The 22275-nt window shown below is 44.8% G+C and overlaps 1 long non-coding RNA gene across 1 annotated transcript; it reads left to right on the forward strand.

Moving 5' to 3' along the window:
- The first annotated feature begins 692 nt into the window (after nucleotides 1-692).
- LOC144100522 (uncharacterized) lies at nucleotides 693-12142 on the forward strand. The gene is made up of 5 exons (XR_013307702.1): nucleotides 693-777; nucleotides 4194-4304; nucleotides 6686-6767; nucleotides 8819-8915; nucleotides 12031-12142. It is a non-coding gene; the product is annotated as an uncharacterized LOC144100522 (long non-coding RNA).
- The last annotated feature ends 10133 nt before the right edge of the window (nucleotides 12143-22275 follow it).

The raw sequence follows: 22275 nt of genomic DNA on the forward strand, positions 1-22275 counted from the left end.
TATGGAGGAAAAACGCTAAGGCGCCCATGTGCTGTGCGATGTCAGTACATGTTAAAGATCCCCAGTTGGTCGAAATTATTCCGGAGCCCTCCACTACGGCACCTTTTCCTTCCTTTCTTCTTTCACTCCCTCCTTTATTGCTTCCTTGACGGCGCGGTTCAGGTGTCCAACGATATATGACGCAGATATTGCGCTATTCCTTTTCACCCCCAAAAAACAATTATTTTTATGATTATTAAATATTGTGCGAAAGCACAGCTTTCCGCTGTGGACAACCGCCACATACCCCTGAGCATGATATAGGTGTGAACTTACCCAGGCAGCCAGCCACTTATGCGCCTTTCATTTCCGTTCGTGACACCCTCTCAGGCTGCACGCCGTACACCATTTGATCTTTCTGTTTAAGAGGATTACTGCTTTCACACTTGATAGACACATATGCAGAAACCGAAAACGCTGAGTACGTAGCCCTCCCTATAATCAGATTTCTTTGCAGTGACGTCATGATCGGCATTGGTGGTCATTTTATATTTCCAACTGCAGGCAACCGCTGCCGTCTCCTGTCAGGCTCGGACATTCCTTGATGTAGCAAGTATGTGTATGACCTCGAAAAGATTTTAAGACTTTTCTATGCTCGAGCTTCCTAACAGTGTGCCCTTTTTATTTTTTATTTTCCTACTTATAACCGGGAACAGACATCGGTGTGGAAGGAATTTGAATCCTGCCTCAACGGGTGGAGTGCAGTCATCACGTGGGTGCTCCCCGCTCAGTGATCAGGTATGAAGAAGGGGCAAGGGAGATTCTCCAGTGTGAACTAACACCAGACGCATAGCATAACATTACGCACATAACTGACCTGCGTGCTTCATTGCATTGATACCGCTGACGATGGGAAAATTTGTACTTGCACACCTGGAGCACTCGCGGCAACTGCAGCAAAACTGCATACCCACGAATTGCTCCTTTAAGCCTTGTGGACCCCATCAAAACCATCATGTTGAGATATTTACTCAGCTAGTCTACTTAGCAAGGAATACGCATCATCCTACCTATGCTCTTTACGCGGCCATTCATGCGGTGTACCAAAGACTTGAGTGGCGTTATGCAGGATAGCTTGGACGTGCAGTAACCTGTATTCATTAGCCCTGCAATTTAGGCGCGAAATCTGTGTCGCGAAGCGCGGACTCTAAATAAAGTCCACGAAAATCTTGCGCTCCAAAATTATAATGAATGTCTCTGCGCTAAAATCGTTCCTGACTGAACAACTTGCAACTCGCGGAAGTCTGATCTGAAGCTAGAAAAAGCGCTTCGAGTATCGCGATGCTGTCAGTTCTTGTAGCACAGTAGTTATCGCTTTCATAAGGAAAGCTTCTCAGCTGACTTCGTGATGATTGTGTATTTTTATGGCACAAGGGCATCTGGGGCCAAAGAGCACCATGGCGCAAGGGGTTTTCGTAGTCTTAATGCAGGGTCGAAGACACATTACTCAAGCATTTCACCCTAAAGAAGCCGGGCTCCCGGCTAGGCGAAAGCTTGTACCCATTGAATTCCCCGATGGGTACCAGACGGCACTGGATATCGAATCCCGCACATCCTGCATTCGACGCGTATTCTCCGCTACTACTGCTGCGGCATCTGAGCTGTCTTCGTTTAACAGCACACCATGCACCCCACTGCAAATCGGTAGGGAATTGGGCGCCTTGGCACCATCCGAATTTGGCACTGCCATGGTCTTAAGTGTGCATTTAGAGTGGAGCTTCAAGTCAGTTTATGTAGCATAAGTTTTGAATGCAAGTTGATGTGTAGTGCACTCATACCGTGCAGTTATTCTGACGCAGCGCTTGAAGGGACAGCTGTGAAATTTGAGCTTTGCCTCTGCTGCCTGCTAGTAGAGGTCGCAGCGAACGGCAAACTGGGCTTCGCGTAGCCTGCTGTCCTGGCGGCGGTCACTTCAAACTTAGCTCTTTGTACACGTCTGTGCAGTGGTACTTGTTATGTGACAAAAGCCTTTGCTACCCCACTTGTACTGACGCAATGCCATGCACATCTTTGATGCATGGCTAGAGGGACGCCTGGGAAGCGTACGCAGGAATCCCACAGAGGAGAGTTCCTTGCAGCCGATGTCTGAATTCTAGAGGCTCGTGTACTGTGCGATGAAGGTGCACGTTAAAGAACCCCAGGGGGTCGAAATTCCCGAAGCCCTTCACTACGGCGTCCCTCATAGCCTGAGTCGCTTTGGCACAAGAAATTTGTTCTTTGGTGGTTGGTCTCGCATGCCTGTTCTTTTTCACAGCGGTGAAATGCAGACGCAAAAGCCATAAAGCTTAAAAAGGAGGGAAGGGCGGAGCTAAGAGCACCATCTGTTACTTATTATACAACATTTGGGTGGTAATACACAAGATATAATTCAAGAAGCTGAAAGCTCCTGTCGATGAACACTTACACATGCATAAGCAGCATCGCACAGCCAAAAGGATAAAAAAACAATGATTCAAACTGGAAAATAAACAGTGATTTTCTGAAAGTGTGTAATGAAGATGATTGTTTAATGTGTATTAGAGATAAAATTTTTGGAACACGCTTTTCAGCCTGTGGAAAATTTTAAGGAAGTGCGGGATCAACTGCTGGGCAAGGAATTATTGCATGTAAATTTATTTTGTAAGGAAGCTTGTCCAGCTGATGGCTCTTAAACAGGCTTACCCAGTTGACCTTCAAAACTTTGGAAAGAAATATGTCAGTTCAATAGAAACAATCATGATGGTGGGGAGGATGGAAGACAGCGAACACGAGCTTGAAGGGCTGTGTGTGTCCATACGTGGGGAGCTGCGACAGGTGTCATGGTGTGACTAGTGGAGCTGAGATGAATAAACTAGAACATAACTTAGAATTGAGGCCGAATGAAATGCCAGGGAGCGAAAGGGCGAAAGGGGGACGGGGGGTACGAAAGCAAAGGGTTTCCCTTCGCTAATAGCAATGGCAGGTCAGTCAAACTGGAAATCTGGAATATAAGTCGCGCCAGCCAGAGGAAAGCGAAAACAGGTTCTCGCACATGCTCAGCGCAATTAAGAAATAGTTACATGCTGATATATACAGACTTATATGCATATTTAAGCACATATGATATTCGTAACTCTGACGCTGGCCTCCGTAATTTGAAGGTTCCTTGTAGTCACCGTTCCAGTTTATGACTAGAAGTCAGCGCTAGTATTCAGTCATTATTAAAGACTCCGGTCATCACAAAAACTTTCACAAATTAAAACCTGTGAATTTCAACATTAAGATTTGGAAATCAATAATCAACACTTAATTTTCCTACAAGGTTAACCAGCGAAGAGTAACCAAAATTATTTAAAATAGGTTTTCTAAGGTGTGTTAATTACTTCTTTAACTATAACAGTAACTAATTTCTCATAATTAATTTCCTAACTATCACAGTTAGGCTACTGGCTGCAGTTAGAGACTTGTAGCGGGTCGTTAGAAATAGCTATCTCTTTTGTAGCGGTGTTAGCAAAATATGTTGGGCCACAGCGCCAAGGATAATCGTGTTTTCGAAATTCTATTGACTGATATGGCTATTACTAAAGATCGGCTACAAATCTCTGCAACTAGGCGCCTTAAATGAAATTAGTTAAAAAGTTAATTATTAAAACCTAACGAGCTAATTACTTAAAACGAAGTATACGTTTTCTGGTGTCCGGACAACACTGGTAATACTATGCCGCAAAAGCCACCTTCATACCTCAAAAAGGCTATTTATAAAAACACCGATTCACCTTCGCTGCAATACCCGGTATATTGCACTGCACACTGACCTACTGCCCTTATCTGAGGAATGATACGTGGTCGCATGGTTCCATCCACAGCTACGAATGCGCCGCTTCATCAGGTTTTAGGTGACTCTTCGCTTGTTGTAACAAGGAAGAACTTTTCATTTCATTTATAACGACTGTTCAATTTGGTCCTAGTGAATGCCGGGACACATCGGCTTTGACCTAGAATGTCGTCGGACGGCCGTTTACTTTAGGGTTTGTTTATAAACGTACACGAAGTCGTCAGAAGTTCAAGTGGAGTCTTTTTGACATAGCTTGAGCTGATTTCGTCCTTGACCAGTTTGTTCTGAGCTGCAGGACTTATCGAGTGAGCCTCTTCCGCAGTGCCAACGTTATAATTCACGTGACTGTTTTCCTGCGCAGGTGAGCCACAGGGCGAGCCAAGCCTCGTCTTCGTGTGGGATACCTGCATCACGTGTGGAAGCCTGCAAGAGGGCCTGTCACTCTCAGCATTCGTTTCACCTCACCGGCCGGGTGAGTGACCATTGCCGAGAAAACCTCTAACAGCTGTGATGCAGAGAGCATATTTATTGCAGCGATAGCTTCACTACGCCATGTAGAGCCAGATTCGCCGCGCCTGGCACAGCCCTCTACTGTGCAAACTCCGCGCGTGACGTCGCAGGTGCGCTGCCGCCGCCGGCATCGCTGCCCCAGAGCCGCGCGTGACGTCAAAGCCGCGCATACGCAGTAGCGCACGCGCCGCGCGCCGTTGCTCGCCTCCATTAAAACAGGAGGGGGGGCAAAGCGCTCCCTAGTCAGATGCGCGATGCGTGAAGAGGCGGAAATCAGCGCACGTACTCAGTACGACAGCAGTACAGGATACTCGAAGCCACGTCGAAGGATCCCGAAGTTGTAGCATAGTACGAGGCGGGTGAGCAGGCAGCCCAAGAAGTGAGGATGGTCTGGCAAGGGGAGCCAAACGAGGGGTTGCCCAAACTAAACAGACCCCGTTTAACCCGTTGATCGCTATCGCATAAGCAGTAGGTTCAACCGGAGCTAAACCGCCAGCAATTTTTAAGAGCTTAGCGTCGTCACAATTGCCAAGGATTTAGATTATATGAATAGTTTTCGTGTACGCGTAAGCATGCAACTCAAGTATGCGGTGAAGCTTTGCCCATGAAATCACCCCCTCCCCATCTCCAAGTAAAATAGCGAGTTCTTGGTGGCTTTCTTAGCACCTAAACACAGAAAGCGACTCACAAGATTAAACATATAAAGGAAGGTTGTTTCTTGTCTAATACCGCGATATCCTAAAATGTTTTATTCGCCTCTGCGTTTGAAACATTAATGAACTCTATAATCTACAGATTGTTGTTGGCTGCTCTTTTCTAGTGCCATTTAGGTGGAAACATTGTAATGGTAATGCATGCTGAGAAAATAGGCAAAAATGCTGCGAATAGAACCAAACCGCATTAAAAAAGTGTGTTCTATCGACGAAAGCAATGTGAGCCCGCGCAAAATGAATGAGGCCCTCATCGCTTTGGTGTCACATAACCCCATTGAAATTCATACTATTTTGCAGTGTGTATTGAGACTACAGGCCGGAGGTTTGATATACCATAAAATCCTGAGGGAAAACTAATGAAGCTACAGTCAATGCATGCGCCCCCACGCTGCAGCCTCTTCACTGATGGCGCCCTGGCCCACAAAATAAGTGGGCCAGGGAAACATTGGGAGATGATATCCTAGCCTAAATGTAGTAGTAATCGTGAGCAGGGCATGCAATGCAAAAGGAACAAAATAATAGTCCCTTCGAATCACTCACTATATACAGGGCGTTTCATATTTATTTGTCTGGGTTTAAAAAATTCTCCTGTGCAAATCGCTGGTCTATGTCTGCTCAAGCACAGACCACAGGGTACCTAGCCTGTAACAGTCTGCGTTTTTCAAAGGATAATTTAACATCGAATCGTGCCTGACCTTCCTGGAATCAGGGAAAATCTAAAGCCGCCTGCGCGATCTCTCGAACTACGACGCAGCCAATATCCCTCCTTAGAGTTGGCGTAGGTCTCGCAGTTCGCAGATGGCGCAGCCTGTCAAATTTTCTGCTCAGTTCGCCTAGGCGAAAATTCCCCGCGCAGACGACTGCAGTTTTTCGCCGGTTCCAGAAAATTCAGACTAGTTCTCAAATTTAAATTATTTATTGGAAAACGTAGGCTATCAAAAGCTACCAAATTTCGTGTGCTCGAGCCGAAACAGACAAATAGTTTGCGCAAAATAAATTTTTACAACCTCGGCAGATAAATTCAGAACACTCTGTTTAGGGGTAGCATATGTGGCAGGGTCTCCAAGAGAATCAGCCGTGGTTATGAGATATAGAATTAATGCAGGGGGAGGATTTAAAATCGTGCCGCTGGAACACAACTGAAATGGCGGTCATTGAGCGTCCTTTCTTCTATACATAACCAGTTTGGCCTGATAGTGATGATGGTAATGTTGATAATTTACTCGCATTGTTCACGTCCAATTAGCATATATTGAACGTCTGTCTGCTATATAATAATATTAATTGGTTTTTGGGGAAAGGAAATGGCACAGTATCTGTGTCATATATTGGCGTACGCCTGAAGTGCCCCATAAGGGAAGGGATAAAGGAGGAAGTGAAAGAAGAGAGGAAGAAGTGCCGTAGTGGAGGGCTCGGGAATAATTTCGACCGCCTGGGGATCTTTAACGAGCACTGACATCGCACAGCACACGGGTGCCTTAACGTTTTGCCTCCATAAAAACGCAGCTGCCACGGTCGAGTTGGAACCCGGGAACTCCGGATCAGTAGCCGAGCGCCCTAACCGCTGAGCCACCACGGCGGGTCTGCTATGTAACCTGAAATATAACCTGAAATATGTTTTCCTTCGCAGTGAAGTGCCATTTCAATGTGCCGCAGAAGAGCGCTTCATTTCTGTTGGTCCACAGACGCTCGCACTTAATCTGAACTTTGGGGTAAGTTCGTTCTTTCTTGCGCTGAGCACGAAACTTGTATATTTGCACAAAAGTAAGGAGTGCCTAAGAGTAGGAAGGCTTCCATCAACGCCTTCCAACTAGACCTTTTTTGCGTCACACCGCCTGCAGTCGGCTTGGTGCACTTGATGTGCCGACTGGGTCCACTTTTTATTTCGGAATTAACTCGAATTTGTTTTCTAATTTACGTTCCTCCTTTTTTCTCTGAGGTTCACCTAGTCTCTTTCCCTTTCCAAGTACGCCGCGGTGTCCTAAAGCTCAGCTGAAGCGTTTACATTAGCCTCTATTTCTGGGGTCTATAGGAAAGTACTGAAGGTATAAAACTGCATTACTTATCTGTGGTCCTAATGAATTGTGCTTCTCTTAGCGCGAGGCTAAATGTTTAACTTAGGGCGACGGAAAAGTTCAACGTCCAACAATGTATAAACATAACAAGTCTGTAAATCTGATGTGCGAATGAAGTCCACCAGCAGCAATTGTTGTCCCCCCCCCCCATTTCTAAGAAAATTCATCATCTCTAGCTTTGTACGGCGGTATTAAGCAGGCGCCACCTGTTCTAGCCATGACACGTAATAAACGAGAAGTTGCACAGCTTAAACACCACACGTATAGAGCGGGCTTGACAGGGGCTGTTGACAGTGCCCGTCCTATTCATTGTCACACAATGTGTTGAAGCGCTGCAGAATGTTTCGTTTATTAATGAATAACAAGACAAATCAATGCAATTGTTCATCGTAAAGATCGATTTTCAATCTTTTTGAGGGTATGTAAATATTTGTCCGGCAGCAGGAAACCTATTTGAATTTAAAAATTTTCCCGCCACAACGTTTGAAGTTGATGTCTACACCGAAAAGACCGGTTGTCGCCGTTTTGAAGTCGATGGCGGTGTAGCATGGCCTCTGAAGTTGATGTCTACACCGAAAAGACCGGTTGTCGCCGTTTTGAAGTCGATGGCGATGTAGCATGGCCTCTGAAGTCCGCCCCAAAAATACAGTGTCGACGCATGCAGTTTACTTCTAGAATCTGCCGGCGATGGCAGCACGTGTATTTTGTTGCTATGGTATCTTTGTAAAGCCTTGTTTTTGGTGACAGTGGTCTTTTTATCTTTAAATTGACCTAGTGTATCGACGCAGGTTGAATTCAGTTTGTCTTCGGGTTTTATTGGCTTGATATGTTTAGCAGAAAACCAGAATGCTTGAAGCTTATTCCTACCAACTAGGACTTATTCATGACATTTATCGCAGCGCGAGAATTAAATGGCTAGTCTTTCGCGGTTGCAATATATTCTACCCAAGGTGCAATTTTACGATTTGATTGTATGTGCATTAGCCTGGACAAGTTTTTAGCGACAGCTGCTTGGTACCCGACTGCCAAGATAATCAGTTTTTGTGGAGACATTTTCTCAAAAACGACGCGTGACTACGTTCTCCAGAAGGACCAAGTCACCTCAAACAGACAATACAGTTATGCTAAAAGGAGGGTGATCATCAGCGAGATGAAATCATGAATGCATTTGCATTTAGCTCATCCACGCTAGGAGTAAGCATTTGTAGTAAGCCTAAATATGCTTTTCACGTGACAGCGTTAAAGGTCCGTTACTTTGAAAATCCGGCGTCGGCGTTGTGAGCAAAAAATCGCGAGCATGCCATTGGTTGGTGGTGCCCAGAGATTAACCTATAGAAGGCAGGCGGGCACCTAGGTTACGTGACCTTTCAGCGTCATCACAACCTGCCCACCGGGTAGGGAGCAAGCTTCCCACCGTGGCAGGTGGCAATTAAATTAATGATTGCTCGCTCGGGAAGATCAACCTGGGCCGTACAAGGTCCACCACTGGGAGCAGCTGTCATCGCAGGGCAGTGGCGCATCACTTAACCACTGCACCACTGCGCCAGGAGGGGTATGAGGACTTTAGGCATGTTTAAATGTAAAGTAGAGAATGACATTCTGCTTATATGGAAATTAACCTATTACGCTATGAGGTCACACCTTCAGGTGGAGCTTAAGTGTTCCCTTCAATTTTTTTTTTCAATCAGCGATACGCTCAGAGACATAGACGGGACCCCTGGTGTGCACCATGAAGTCGCATGTAGAGGCAACAGCTACGCATGGACTTGCATTGCTTGTGCACTGGTAAGTGTGTTCCTCTTCCTCTGCTGCGAATAGCAGTTTCTGTAGGCAGTAACCTTTGGCGTCTAAGGTATCGCCGAGAAACTACGCTGTATAACGTTATTTTCCTTCCCACCGAAATATTCAAAACCGTGATGCTAATGACACGAGCTAGATATAGACCCCATGACTGCAAGTCGAAAACGATAAAGTTTCGGCTGAGGCACTGCCATTCAAACAAATGCGTTGAAGTCAGTATATTGTTCTTTTGTGGCCTTTTCTAGCTAAAAGTGCTCGGCCTTCATTGCAAGTGACTTCAGTTTTTAAAACATGGTAGCCAGTCGCTACTAGGCCGATATCTATAGCTATCAGCCCATGAAGTAGAGGTAAAAGGCGGGGATTGGTGCGGGCACAAAACAGAATGACCTTTGACCTTATGGGATGTTCGTCGCCAAATATATTGCTTTCAGTGCTGAGGAGCTGCATGCCTTATAAACTATTGCAACCGACTCAATTTCATTAAGTGGTACTGACTAGCTTCTTTAGGTACAGGAAAAAACTAATGCCAAAGGCAACTACCGCCTTTACGTCTGCGCGCACTGCATTACGACGCAAAAAGGGAGGTTGGGACTGCCTATATTTTGTATCACAGTGGCAGTGAGAATCTTCCTCGCATTGTTCTGGAGGCATCCATTGTCCTTCTGTGTATACAGGTATGCCATTATATATCCATAGCTGTCAGTGCTCATTAATTCTCAAGCGTATTGATGAGGATTTCCTTAAAGTTGTAAAAAATAAAATAATGGCAAGGGCACATGGTTTATGAGGGTTTAACGTCCCAAAGCGACTCAGGCTATGAGGGATGCCGTAGTGAAGGGCTCCGGAAATTTCGACAACCTGGGGTTCTTTTACGTGCACTGACATTGCACAGCACATGGGCCTTCAGAATTTCGCCTGCATCGAAATTCGACCACCGCGGCCGGGATCGAACCCGCGTCTTTTGGGCCAGCAGCCGAGCGCCATAACCACTCAGCCACCGCGGCGGCCCTGGCAAGGGCACATGCGGGCCAGAATACCACAGATATTGTGTTGACATTTTGTTCGATTTTTGTGTCAATAAGAGACGCCTTCTTCAAGGCCATCACCAAGTTTGGGGCAAGCACAGAGGAAGTGCAGAGTACGTCGTCCTGTGCTTAAATCACTTTAGAAAATGACCGATTAGTTTGCATAATCAGCGACACCAATGTCTTTAAGGCAATTCCTTTGTGCAGTGACGAGAAACTTATGTTGGAGCAAAAATATTTATCGGTGATGCATGTCTTTTTGACAAGTAACAATGTGTTCTCCTTCAATGAGTGACCGAAAAATGGTAAGCTCAAACAAACATTGCACAGAAAATCGAACCGGCGCACAGTATTACTACACTGCCTCCCTCCCTCCTTTTTACGCTTAATATATTTCACTGACTCTTGTGTGCAGTGGCTGATTTGAGATTTCCACTCGTTTGCAGCGCGTCAAAGTTAACTGGCGACGTTTCGCGATGTCGCATCCTCCAATTTCTCGAGAACAAGAGAACAGGGTGGACCAGAACTACACTTTAGTAATATCATGCAGCACAGGGTGGGCTAGGAGGCGGGGTCCCCTATGGGTGGTTCATTGTGGCAGTCCATGTGGACCCCATGGTGTTTCTATAGGGCCACATCGCCTTCATGTGGGCTGGCCACTGTTCACTCACTCCATCGGTGCTTTGAGGAAGCGATCTAGGCAGCCTAAGTGGAGCTTGAATGTGGGGTCCGTGTGAAATGGGCCATACATGGGCAGCCAGCCAAGATCCCCAAGCGGCCCTGCATTGGACCGAATAGGGCAGCCCATGAGGACGAACGTCAGTTTTTGCATGTCATTTAGCCTTTTGAACAACCTACGTATAACACATGCGGGTTCACCAAGGACATGCTCAATGTGACCTTGGCCACACGTTCTTGAGAAGGCGTCTATATAGTTATTTTACGGTCTGCCAAGCAAAAATATACACGCTGCACCCTTGGAAGTGTATTTCACCTGGAACTTTTGATATGCAAGACAAAAGCAGGAAGCCCGCATATCCTACTGGGACCTACTTTAGGTCACTGTGGGCAGCTCGTATCTGATTGCACTAATGTGACACATATCCATCAGGGGTGAGAAACCCAGCTCCTTTAGTCACCAGGGAAATACGAGCAATGTATACGCATCCCGCACGTGTTCTGCCTTTGGGAGAGTTTGGGAGCTGCTTATACGCCATAAAACCCAACAAACACAGAGAGAGAGAGAGAGTGGACAGAATATGTTGAGTTTTAGCGCTCGCATGCCAGCGTACACGGTTGCGATTTGCCGTGAGTGTGGCACACATCTCACTTCATCACGAGAAAGCGGGGCTTATAATCTGAAGCTTAAGTACCAATCTATGCGGCAAACCATGATCATTTTCTGGGGGAAGGAAGGTCGACCTCAACATTTCTTCAGTGATAAAGTTAGAGAAGAAAAGGTATAGACCGGGAGAAATTCTGTGCAAGCATAAAAATCTGCAAATATCCTTGCCAGGAAAAACAAAATAAAATGATGCACGTAAACAAAAGGGAACGCGATCGTACCTTTCCCTTCGTCATTTTTATCATATTATATCACAGTGCTGTCCAATGCGGGCAGCTGCCCGTGACTTTGGTCAAGCTCGTGCATTCGGCGTCCCAGCTGGTGTTCGTGCTGCATGACAGCGATAAGCGCCGGCACAGCCTACGTCTGTGACGTGGCAGACAGTGAAAGGTGTGCGCTTCTGTATTAGCGGCGTTGAAACGAAACGTGGTTGGTGCTCTTTAATTCACACCTTTACGAAACATTCCCTCCTCTTATTCTATCTGCATTTTGCACCCGTCTGGGGGCAAAAAGAAGGGAACGCAGAGGAAGGAGGTCGTGGAGATGTACATCGTTTCTGGGGCACGTCCTGGACGTTCGGACAAGAGTTGTGGCCATCGCTGCCTCTAAGCAATTCGCCCAGTTGAGTTCTAGGAATGGATTTCGTGTTTGTAGAAGAACGATTTTATCTCATTGACGAAGACTGTTTTTCAAAGCGGATTACTCACCTTTTCTCTCTACATTTTTACAGGGTCGACCCCTTACATGGTCTGCAGTCCCTTCGTCTCGTGGGTGTAGATGCGCCGCCGCCGACCCGACCCACTTCATCTCGGCGTCAGTGTTCCGAGGGGGTCGTCAGTGGCGCGGAGGTGAGGAGGACTCGGTTGTTTGCGGATCGATTTTGCGCTAACCTTCAGGCAGCGCCACCTTGTTGCCTGTCGCAGTTGCCGCACTGGTTTGCCCCAGTACAGTTTGCTGGTCGAATGGAATGCTTGCGCAAAAAAAAAAAACAAAGCCGAAACAATTAGAGGCGCAGTTTTACCCTATGGTCACTGAAACTTGTTTAGACGACCTGTGGAGGTGCAGGGGACATCCAAGGGAGTTTCAGTGCCCATTGGGTAGAAAGCATTGGGAGCACTTCAGAAAAATTTTAACGCGACAGAGTTGTGTCCAGTTGAGCAGAATGCGCGGCGGCGGCGGCGATGTAAGCTAATAATCCGCACAGAAGCATATGGTCCGCCCGCCACCTAGGTCATTAGACCTTGTCATGTCACTACAAACTCCGCTCCGTAACAGGTGGCGGCCACCTAGGTCATTAGACATTGTCATGTCACCACAACCTGCACTCCGTGGCAGGTGGCAGCCTGCCCACCTTGTAAACAAACTGCCCACCTTTGCAGGATACTTTTAAGTTAATGAATGGTCGCAAGAGGTTTCATTGTCGCAAGCCCCATCGGTGGCTGTTTTAAACAGCCGCTTGCTGGGCCGGTGACGCGTCGTTTAACCGCTGCACTGCTGCACCACTGCGCCAGAAGTGGTGTGAGCACTTCCAGCCATCTATTAATGTAAAGAGAAACCTGACCAGTTCTGAATGTATGAGCCCCGTAAACGTCATCGCATCATACCTTTAAGGCCGAGCTTAAGTGTGCCTTACAGCTTCTTTTTTGCTTTTCTGGGGCGCTCTGATTATGAAACCTACATGAATTCACTGTGAAAGTTCAATCGTCTTCATGACGGTATTGATTACGATTACGAGTTTTGATACCATTACAGTGAATTATGTGCATATATTAGCGGCTGGCTAGAAAGTGGCATACAAGAATGGCTGCCTACACAGTAACCATAGCTGAGGTAATTTGTCTGTGGGAAAGTACTGGCGCAATTTGTTCACTATATAATCAGTAAGGACGTTTTAGTGTTTTCAATTGTAGTGCTATGAACTGAGTCTGGAAATGTTTTCATGCCTGGGACGTGACCCTAACACAGCTATATCACCACGTCATGACACAGCCACTTTAGTGTGTAAACATCGGAAGCATAAATACTTGTCAGTGTCGCCGCGAGAGAAACTTTCGGTCCACATTCTTTTCATCAGTTACTTTCCGCCAACACCAATCGAGTTACAAACTACTGCTAGAAAAAAAAATGTTGTCCAAAGAATTTTCAGGTAGTTCTAACTTCCTTCCCACCTGGCATTGCCGATCCCAAATAGTCCTCCATTTGGAGCTCCGCGTGTGCCTCGGTTTTCTGTTTGACCGACAAATTTTAAACAAAGGGCACAGTGCGTTCTCATGAAAAAATAAACCATGCAATTAATGATGCATATTGGTTTTCGTTTCAAGACAGCATCCGTTCACAAAAAGAACGAAAGACCCGGCGCGAAATTAATCTTATGAATCCCAATTTCGCTGAGTTTTGCATGCTATGTGGCACTCTTGGGGCAAATAGAATGAACCCTGTTTTGCTTTTTACCCGACTGAATGTCGGTTCTTTTTTCGTGGTTGCATTCTCCCCAAAGTGTCTAGGGTGGCGCAAAAAAATTAAAGGAGGAAGGAAAAAATATGAAACCAAGAATTTGACTTGATTAGGAATAATGCGTGAATGACGTGAGCAAAATAGCTGTGTAGTGCATATTCGGACAAAGAGAAGAGACGCCATAGCTGCTCTTGCCGCTGTCATGTGCTACAATTGAAATAAATGGAGAATTTTGATATCAGGGGAAGCAGCCCACGTGCCGTTATGAACGGTTGGTCTTAGATCCTATACTTTGTTAGCCGTAGTTTTCAAGTTAATAAAAAAAAAACTGCGCGACTTTGATGACAACTTTGATGACAAAGTTGTCATCAACTTTGATGACAAAAATCGCAGCGCGTCACGAGCATAGAGCTATTAATTAATTGGAGACTACTTTAACTTGCAGTCACCGCTGCTACGCCATTGGTGCAACGATGCTCCTTCAACTTCCATGGAGCACAGCACGAGTAACATGTCCAGCATCGGGGCATGCTAAGAAAGAGCCTCGGAGTAAATTCCACCTCTCTGGCATCAATGGTCGCGATTCTGGCGCAGTGACCGAGGCGAGGTGGTGAGTAACCGAGACGACCGACTCCAAGCATAAAATGCGCTTGTGCATACATCCTTGCTTCTTTTTGGGAGGGGGCAGCCGGAAAAATTTGCGATAGGCGGCTTATAGCGGGCAGCATCCAGCGCAGGGTAATAACGTTGTCATTAAATTTTGAGTGACGGAATAATAGGTGGATGCCGAAGTGAAGAGGAAATATCAAGGCGATCTTCGTCGCGGTGTCTCTAAATATGCTACGGTGGTCGCAGCGTATCTTTTAGGTATTAATGTTTAGTTTTCTTCCTTGTAGGCACCCTTTGCCTCTGCCTTCGCTCGACGAGTGTGGCTCCTTCTCGCCATGCCCATTAGCCCCCGCTGTTTCTGTCGACTCTGCAATGAATTTCCCCTTAGTTCAGCCCTTAATCATTGCACTTTATAAGTGTGCCTTCCTGCTGTCTGCATGCGCTGTCCATGTCCACTAGTTGAAGCTGATATCCTGAACACCATAAACAAACTAACCCTGAACTACTCCACTGTGCTTCAGGACTTCAGGACCTGTGCTACAGCCTTCGGCTTGACTGTTCTGAGCTTCAAGCCCTGTTACGTTCTCGAGCCAATAGCTTTCTTCCCGGCAGAGCTTTTCACTAGCCCAATGGAATACTGTCAGATGAGAAGTTACCTTGCATCTACCTGACGTGAGATCTTGAGATTCGGAGGAAGCATAACATCGTATGCACACAGAGGTCTTTTGTCCCAAAAGGAGTATCAAACATGGTGGTGATATTTCTTAACAGGTCTATGGGCTGCTGGTAGATTCAAACAATTTTTCACCCATCCAAGGGTGGCGTTGCAACTACGAGGGTTGTTCTTGAGCACATTGCATGCGTTGAATAAGCTTGACACTAAAATCGAGAGGGTTCCAGGGTGTCTTATAGGCTCTCTTTCCCGGGCGCCTTTTAAGTTAAAACCAAATAATTGAATGTGCATAGAATAACTAGGGTCCGTATGAAATGTACATATATGTATAGTACTTATTTTAAACTTAACGTAGTGAGCACGTTGCTATAGCTTGCTGTAGAAGGAATTGGAAGGTGATCACGCACTTCGTTCTGCATAGCGCATTGAAAGTTGAAAAAAAAAAGCACTCACAGAACGGTAACGATTCTGTCACTCTAGAATCAACTATAACTGTTAAGATATTTTGACACCGTAGCATTCTATCTCCCGTCCACTATTAAAGCCATCTTCCGTCTGCCAGTCCAGGTCCTCAAAAAGGCGGCTCACGTCACTAAATAAACACGATTGCCACCTTCCCACCGTGTCGCTGCGGATCAGTTCATTGGGCGAGAGAACGACAGCCGCCTGGATAACTATCGTCTGTATATGTATATGTATATGGCGGCTTGTATTGAGCCTGTTGAGCTGCAGGACGACACGCGCTCATGTGTAGAGTGTCCGTGTGAAGGAAAGCATGATTGGCACGACCGCTTGCAGGAAGAGCTTATGTTAACCTCCTCGCGGCACCATATCGTGTTTTCGTCACAGGTTCTTGCACCGGTTTCTACAGCACAGTAGAAAAAATTACAAGCGCAAGCCCAGCCATTTTTGGTGCAAAATTTTGAAAATTGCTTAATTATAACATACGTTTTACAGTAATATTGAATACAGTGGTTAATTCTTCTGACATGTAGCAAAAACTTTATTTTAATGTGTTTCCATCTGTGGCAACTAACAGTTAAGACTGCCATTGAAAACCAAATGGGGAACGCTTTTGACGATAGCAAAAATGTTACTAGCAAAAAACAATTTGAAGACTGCTGTCAGGTGATCTGTAAGTATATTTTTATTTTATTTATTTTATTTAACCATACTGCAGGCCAATGCTTTGGCCCTAGCAGGAGGGGCATTTTACAAAGAATGCAAAGTAAAAAGGCTACACAAACAAAAGAAAAATGTCCAGAAATTCAACACCAGTAAGTCTGGCAACAAATGAATACTTGTCCACAATAAAATTTGGAACAAAACTATACAAGAAAAAGGACATCAGTCCAAGATACAAAAGTACAACGTAAAGAGGCATTAATATAGAAAGAGTGAGAAAATTACATGGTACAGTACAAGAATACAGTGCAATCAAGGCGCCTTTACCTGGGAAAAAAAGACTTTCCAGTTCTGATAGAAAGTTATTCGATTCAAAAATGCTCGGTGGTAGTTTGTTCCATTCATTCACTGTTTTGGGGAAAAAACTGTTCTGGTAAGAATTGGTTTTTGCAAAAATCGGAGCCAGTGTGTATTGAGTAGTGTGCCTTGTTCGCCTGGTGGTAGCTTTCTGAATGCAGTCTGGAAGTTTAAACGGGACTTTACTTGACAAAAATTTATGAAGGAGCAGAAGTCGATTTATTTTCCGGCGTATTGCTAATGTTGGAATTTTATGTTGTTGCATGAGTAGTGAAGGAGAATCTAGTCTTCTATATTTTCCAAATATAAACCTCACTGCTTTTCTTTGAATGCGTTCCAATTTTTCTATGTCCTTTTTGGTGTAGGGATCCCACAGCACCGACGCGTATTCCAGTCTCGATCTTATGCATGTGTTATAGGCTAAACGTTTTGTTCTAACGGGAGCATTTTCAAGCTTTCGTTTCAAAAAGCATAATTTTTGAAAAGCGGAAGCACAAATATCTGTGATATGAATGGACCATGATAGATTATTTGTGAGGGTTATTCCTAGATACTTATATTTATCAACTACAGAGATCACAGTCTTGCCTATTTCGTATGTGAATAGGCTGGGGTGTTTCTTTCTTGTAACGCGGAGCAGAACAGTTTTTTCCCCGTTTAATTCCATGCCCCACTCTTGACACCAAAGATCAATAGCATTCAAGGCAGCCTGTAGAGAAGTGTGGTCTTCCGTGCTCGAGATCTTTTTAAAAACAACACAATCGTCTGCGAATAACCTGATTGAAACATCACCTGGTAAAACATCTACTAAGTCATTTATATAAAGTAAAAATAACAATGGTCCGAGAACACTTCCCTGGGGAACTCCGGAGGTAACAGAAAGCATGCCGGATGAGTAATTTTTAATTTGAACAAATTGTTGTCTGTCTTTAAGATAAGCATAAATCCATCCTATTATGTCAGATGGAAGACCAAGGCGCTGCAACTTCAACAATAATTTACCATGAGGCACTTTGTCAAAGGCCTTACAGAAATCTAAAAACAACACATCTAACTGTCCAGAAGTGTCAAGAATACTCAAAAATTCATGAACTGTTGAGACCAACTGTGTGACAGTAGACAGGCCTTTTCTGAAACCATGCAGGTAAGGGGAAAGTGTGTTTTGTTCAGCAAGGAATTTCTGAAGGTAACTTGCTATAACATGCTCCAACATCTTACAACATTGACTAGTGATAGAAACTGGGCGATAGTTCGTTACTAATAGGCGACTCCCTTTTTTATGTATAGGAACAATGCGTGCCTTTCGCCAGTCATCTGGTATATCACATGAACTCATTGATAAGTTAAAAAGATCCATAAGGAATCCAGAAACCTGCTCTGCATAGCGTCTCAGAAACAAATTAGGAATGCCATCAGGTCCACCAGATTTCCTGGTATTGACATTCAAAACCATCGCCAGAACACCCTCGCGCGTGATTACAATTTCTTGTGAAGAAACTAATGCGGGTGATCTATGCACAAATTCATGCGGTTCCGAGAATACACTTTGAAAGTAGCGATTAAAACTTTCTGCTATACTACAGGGGTCAGTCAGTGTTCTGCCAGCAACTTTTATTTTCGAAACGTCTGTTTTAGTTTGCCCAAGAAATCGCCAGAATTTTGAAGGGTCACTTTTAATGAACCCCTCCAACCTGTAACTGAAAAAATTATTTCTGGCTTTCTTAATCATTATCAATAAATTATTCTTCAGAAGTTTTAGCCGCTCACTTCCTGTCTTAGCTTTCTTCCGCATTCGTTTTATTTTGCGCCCACAGTGAATTATCTCTCTCGTAATCCATGGGTTTGAGCGACGTTTACGCACTCTTTTTAATGGAATAAAATTTTCTAGACAGTATGTGACAGTATTACGAAACAACTTCCATGCGCTTTCAACGTTAGTCACCGGAACGTAAAGGTGAGTATCCAAATAGTCTATTATTTCCACATCATTGGTTCGATTAAAATCCTTAACTAAGTTTTCTGCAGAAGTGTTTTTCTGCTTATCAAGAGCCCTAGCCCACGTGAAAAAAATTAGTTCATGATCTGAAATTCCAGTCTCAACGGATACATTTCCACTGCAAAAAATTTCACTAACGAACAGAAGGTCAAGGATTGAATTCTCTCTTGTGTTTACTTTTACTACTTGATCCAGGTTAAGAGAAAGCATAATGTCCAGTAGCGCGTCCGAAGAAGTGGAGCATCCATAATTAAGGTCGTTCCAATTAATACTTGGCAAATTGAAGTCTCCAGTGATTATTAAATTTTTACCTTGCAGCTTTACAACATCATCATATAACTGAATCATGTAATCGTCTTTTGAATCAGGACAGCGGTAAACCGTGACAAGAACAAAAGTCACTCCCGACCACACCACTCTTAAGAATAAACTTTCGTGATTGTGGATTTGATCAAGAACGTCTATGTTAATTCCCTTTTTCGCGATGACTGCTACACCGCCGCCCCGAGAGCCTCTATCTCTTCTATACATCTGATAAGCTGGTGGAACTATTTCATCGTCATGAATCCACTCGTTCAACCAAGTTTCAGTGATAACACAAAGATGGGGGGCATACAGCAACAAAAGATTTTCAAGCTTATCTGCTTTATTTACGATACTGCGAGCATTTAGAGACAGCAAGCGTAGCTGGCAAGGCTCGGACTGCTAGCTAGAAGAAGATAACCTTTTCGGTTTCGGCAGCTCTTTTCTGGTGTTCAACGCGTCATCCCAAAGAAAGGTCTTGTCGCCGATTCTAAGTTTATCATATGCAAGTGACACCTTTTCCTTAGCGTCTCTTTCACGTTTAGAGCTGTCCCAAAGCAACTTGCGTTTCCTTAACGTGTCTGCGCAATAATCCTGCTGAATATAAGTGTTTGTTCCCTTCAGTTTTTTTGCGTTTAACAAGACGGCTTGCTTCTCTCGGAAATCTTGGAAAGAAAGAATAATTGGTCGATTTGGTTTAGGCTTTCCAAGTCTATGAATACGAGCGACAGACGAACAGGTAACGCCCAGTTTATGCTCGAATGTTTCTGTTATAACTTTATTTCTTAAGTCGGTTCCTGTTTCGTCAGGTATATCTGCGATTCCGAAAACAATTAAGTTCGATCTGTGACTTCTATCTTCCAGATCGACTAATTTTTGCATGCTGCGATTGGAGAGTCACCTGTATGTCTGTTAAAGCTGAGTTAACTCCCTCGTTCGAGAAAATCTTTCCCTGCATCGCGTTTACTTTGCTCTCGAGGTCTGTCAAACGCACACCAAAGCTGTGTATTAGTGTCTCTGTGTTCTCCAGTCGTGCTTTCAAGTCAGCTATGTCTGACCTAATAGACTGCTGACCATCTACAAGAGTCTGAAGCATTTCCTCTATTGCTGGTCCAGGATTTTCTTCCACGTCTCCGCAAACAAGTAATTTCAAACCAATGTATAGTGTATAGTGTATAAAATGTAGTGTAGTGTATAAATTGTAGTGTATAAAATATAGTGTAAAATGTATAGTGAAATCATACATTATATGAATAAACTTGCGTTGACAAGTGGTTTCCTGCTCAAAAATGCTTTTGTCTAGAATTCTGGTGTATGGGAAAGCGTTGGCGTCAATATATAAGATTTTTCTTTTGTTTTCCTTTTTTGGTGCACCCTGCTTTCGAAAAGTGCACGAATACTCCCTCGACATTCAATCGGGCTTATGGTGGTACTAATTAATATTAAACGATTTGAAAGTGCAGCTGTCGCCAGATTAGTAGACAGTGAGGTAGGCGCGCTTACAAGTGGTAGTCTACAAACAGGTATACCACAATGGCTGCCTACACAATGAGCATAGTCGAGGTGATTGTCTTTGGGAAAGTACGACCGCATTTCTGCATTTCGCATTTCTGTATGTTGTCTGTTGTTGTGCTGATAACTTAGTCTGAAAATTTGTGTTTATGCCGGGAACGTCCCATTAGTGAAAGACAGGAGAACGCAAAATGGCAACACAGACGAGTAAGGCAATAGGACGTGCGCGGCACTTTCAACAGAATTTATTCAAGGAAGAGCGTTTATATAACCTCTGCCCTTATCCATGCTCTTAATTGCAGTTGATAAACATTCACCTTTCACAGAGATGCATCAAGAACCAGCATTTCACTGTGGGGAAGAATAACTGACGTGTCACTAATGCAATTACCACCTCGCTTCTTGATACAGAAGGCTTCCACGAGCTCACGTTCTGTCTTATCTCAGCTTTTAAAGAACACTTTGCAGTCCTATAGTTCAGGCTTGCAGACTGTACACCTCTGTTTCGAGCAGGCTTGGCAGTGGTCTGGCAGATGGGCACCTTTCTTGTTTAATGAATTCTTGTGTTCAAGCAAGCGCTCATTAATGCACCTTGCGGTTTGTCCAACGTACACCTTGCCGCACGTAAGCGGGAACTCGTATACCACACATTTCTTGCAACCAACATGTGGCGTTCGGTGTCTGATGGCGCACTCTTGAAATTTTTTCCTGCCACGACCAACCAAACATGCAGGCTTCTCAAGAGGATAGCAAACAAAAATGCGGGGATGAAGGAGGCGAACCTACTTAGGCTTGTTCATTCTTTCATTATTAGGCGAATCACCTACGCTATCCCGTACCTAAAGACAACTAAAGCAGAGAGAGAAGGTAGACATTCTCATCAGGAAAGGTGTAAAAACTGCCCTAGGTTTACCAGCGTGCACATCAACCGAGACGATCCTCCACCTAGGAGTGTCGAACACACTAGAGGAAATGTGCGAGGCTAAACTCACGGCACAATATGTCAGACTAACTGGCAGCAAAACAGGCAGATCCATCCTTAGGAAACTGGGCTACCAAAACCCAGAATCACGAGAGGGGATAACCACCATCCCCAAAGAGATTGCCAACAAATTAAGAATACCCCGCATCCCAAGAAACATGCACCCCATACACTGCAACGAGGAACGCAGGAGAAGCAGAGTCCAAAGACTCCAAAGCTCCCTCCTACAAAAACAAGGGGTTGTGTACACCGATGCGGCAGAGTACCCAGAAGGCCACTACGCTGCAGTAGTAGTGAGCAACAAAGGCGAGCTAATCTCAGGCTGTAGCGTAAGACACTCTTCACCAGAGGAGGCAGAGATGGCGGCGATTGCCCTGGCAATCACAAACCGATCAACTAGAATTATCATCACCCATTCTAAAACTGTAATCAAAGCCTATGACAACGGTCAAGTGTCCAAAGAGGCCGGCAAAATTCTGCAAGCAGGCAAGGAGAACGTACCTAACGACCTAGTTAGCATAATATGGGCACCCGCCCGTAGTGGACTCACAGAGAACGAGATCGCCAACTAGGTCACCCGAACACTCACACACCGGGCCCCAGCGCAGGCAGAATACTCCCTGTCCAAAAAGAGACACCTAATCACTTACAGTGAAATTCTAGAACATTAGAGATTGGGGAGGAGAACCCTGCCTCCCCCCATACATCTCTCACAAAGAAGGAAAAAGTAATCTGGCGAAAACTGCAGACGGGTACTTTTCCAAACCCGTATGTCCTACACAAATGGCATCCTGAGGTGCACTCTCCAATTTGCAAAAACTGTGAAGACATAGCGACCCTAAATCACATGCTGTGGGCTTGCCCAGCGCTAAATGGTCAACATGGAAACAGAGAGTCATGGGAATCCTCCCTCCATAGCCAGGAAGAACAAGTACAGCGACAAGTCATCGGTCATGCCCAGGCC

This window comes from Amblyomma americanum, chromosome 8 (genome assembly GCF_052857255.1).
Source record: "Amblyomma americanum isolate KBUSLIRL-KWMA chromosome 8, ASM5285725v1, whole genome shotgun sequence".
NCBI classification, from domain to species: Eukaryota; Metazoa; Arthropoda; class Arachnida; order Ixodida; family Ixodidae; genus Amblyomma; species Amblyomma americanum.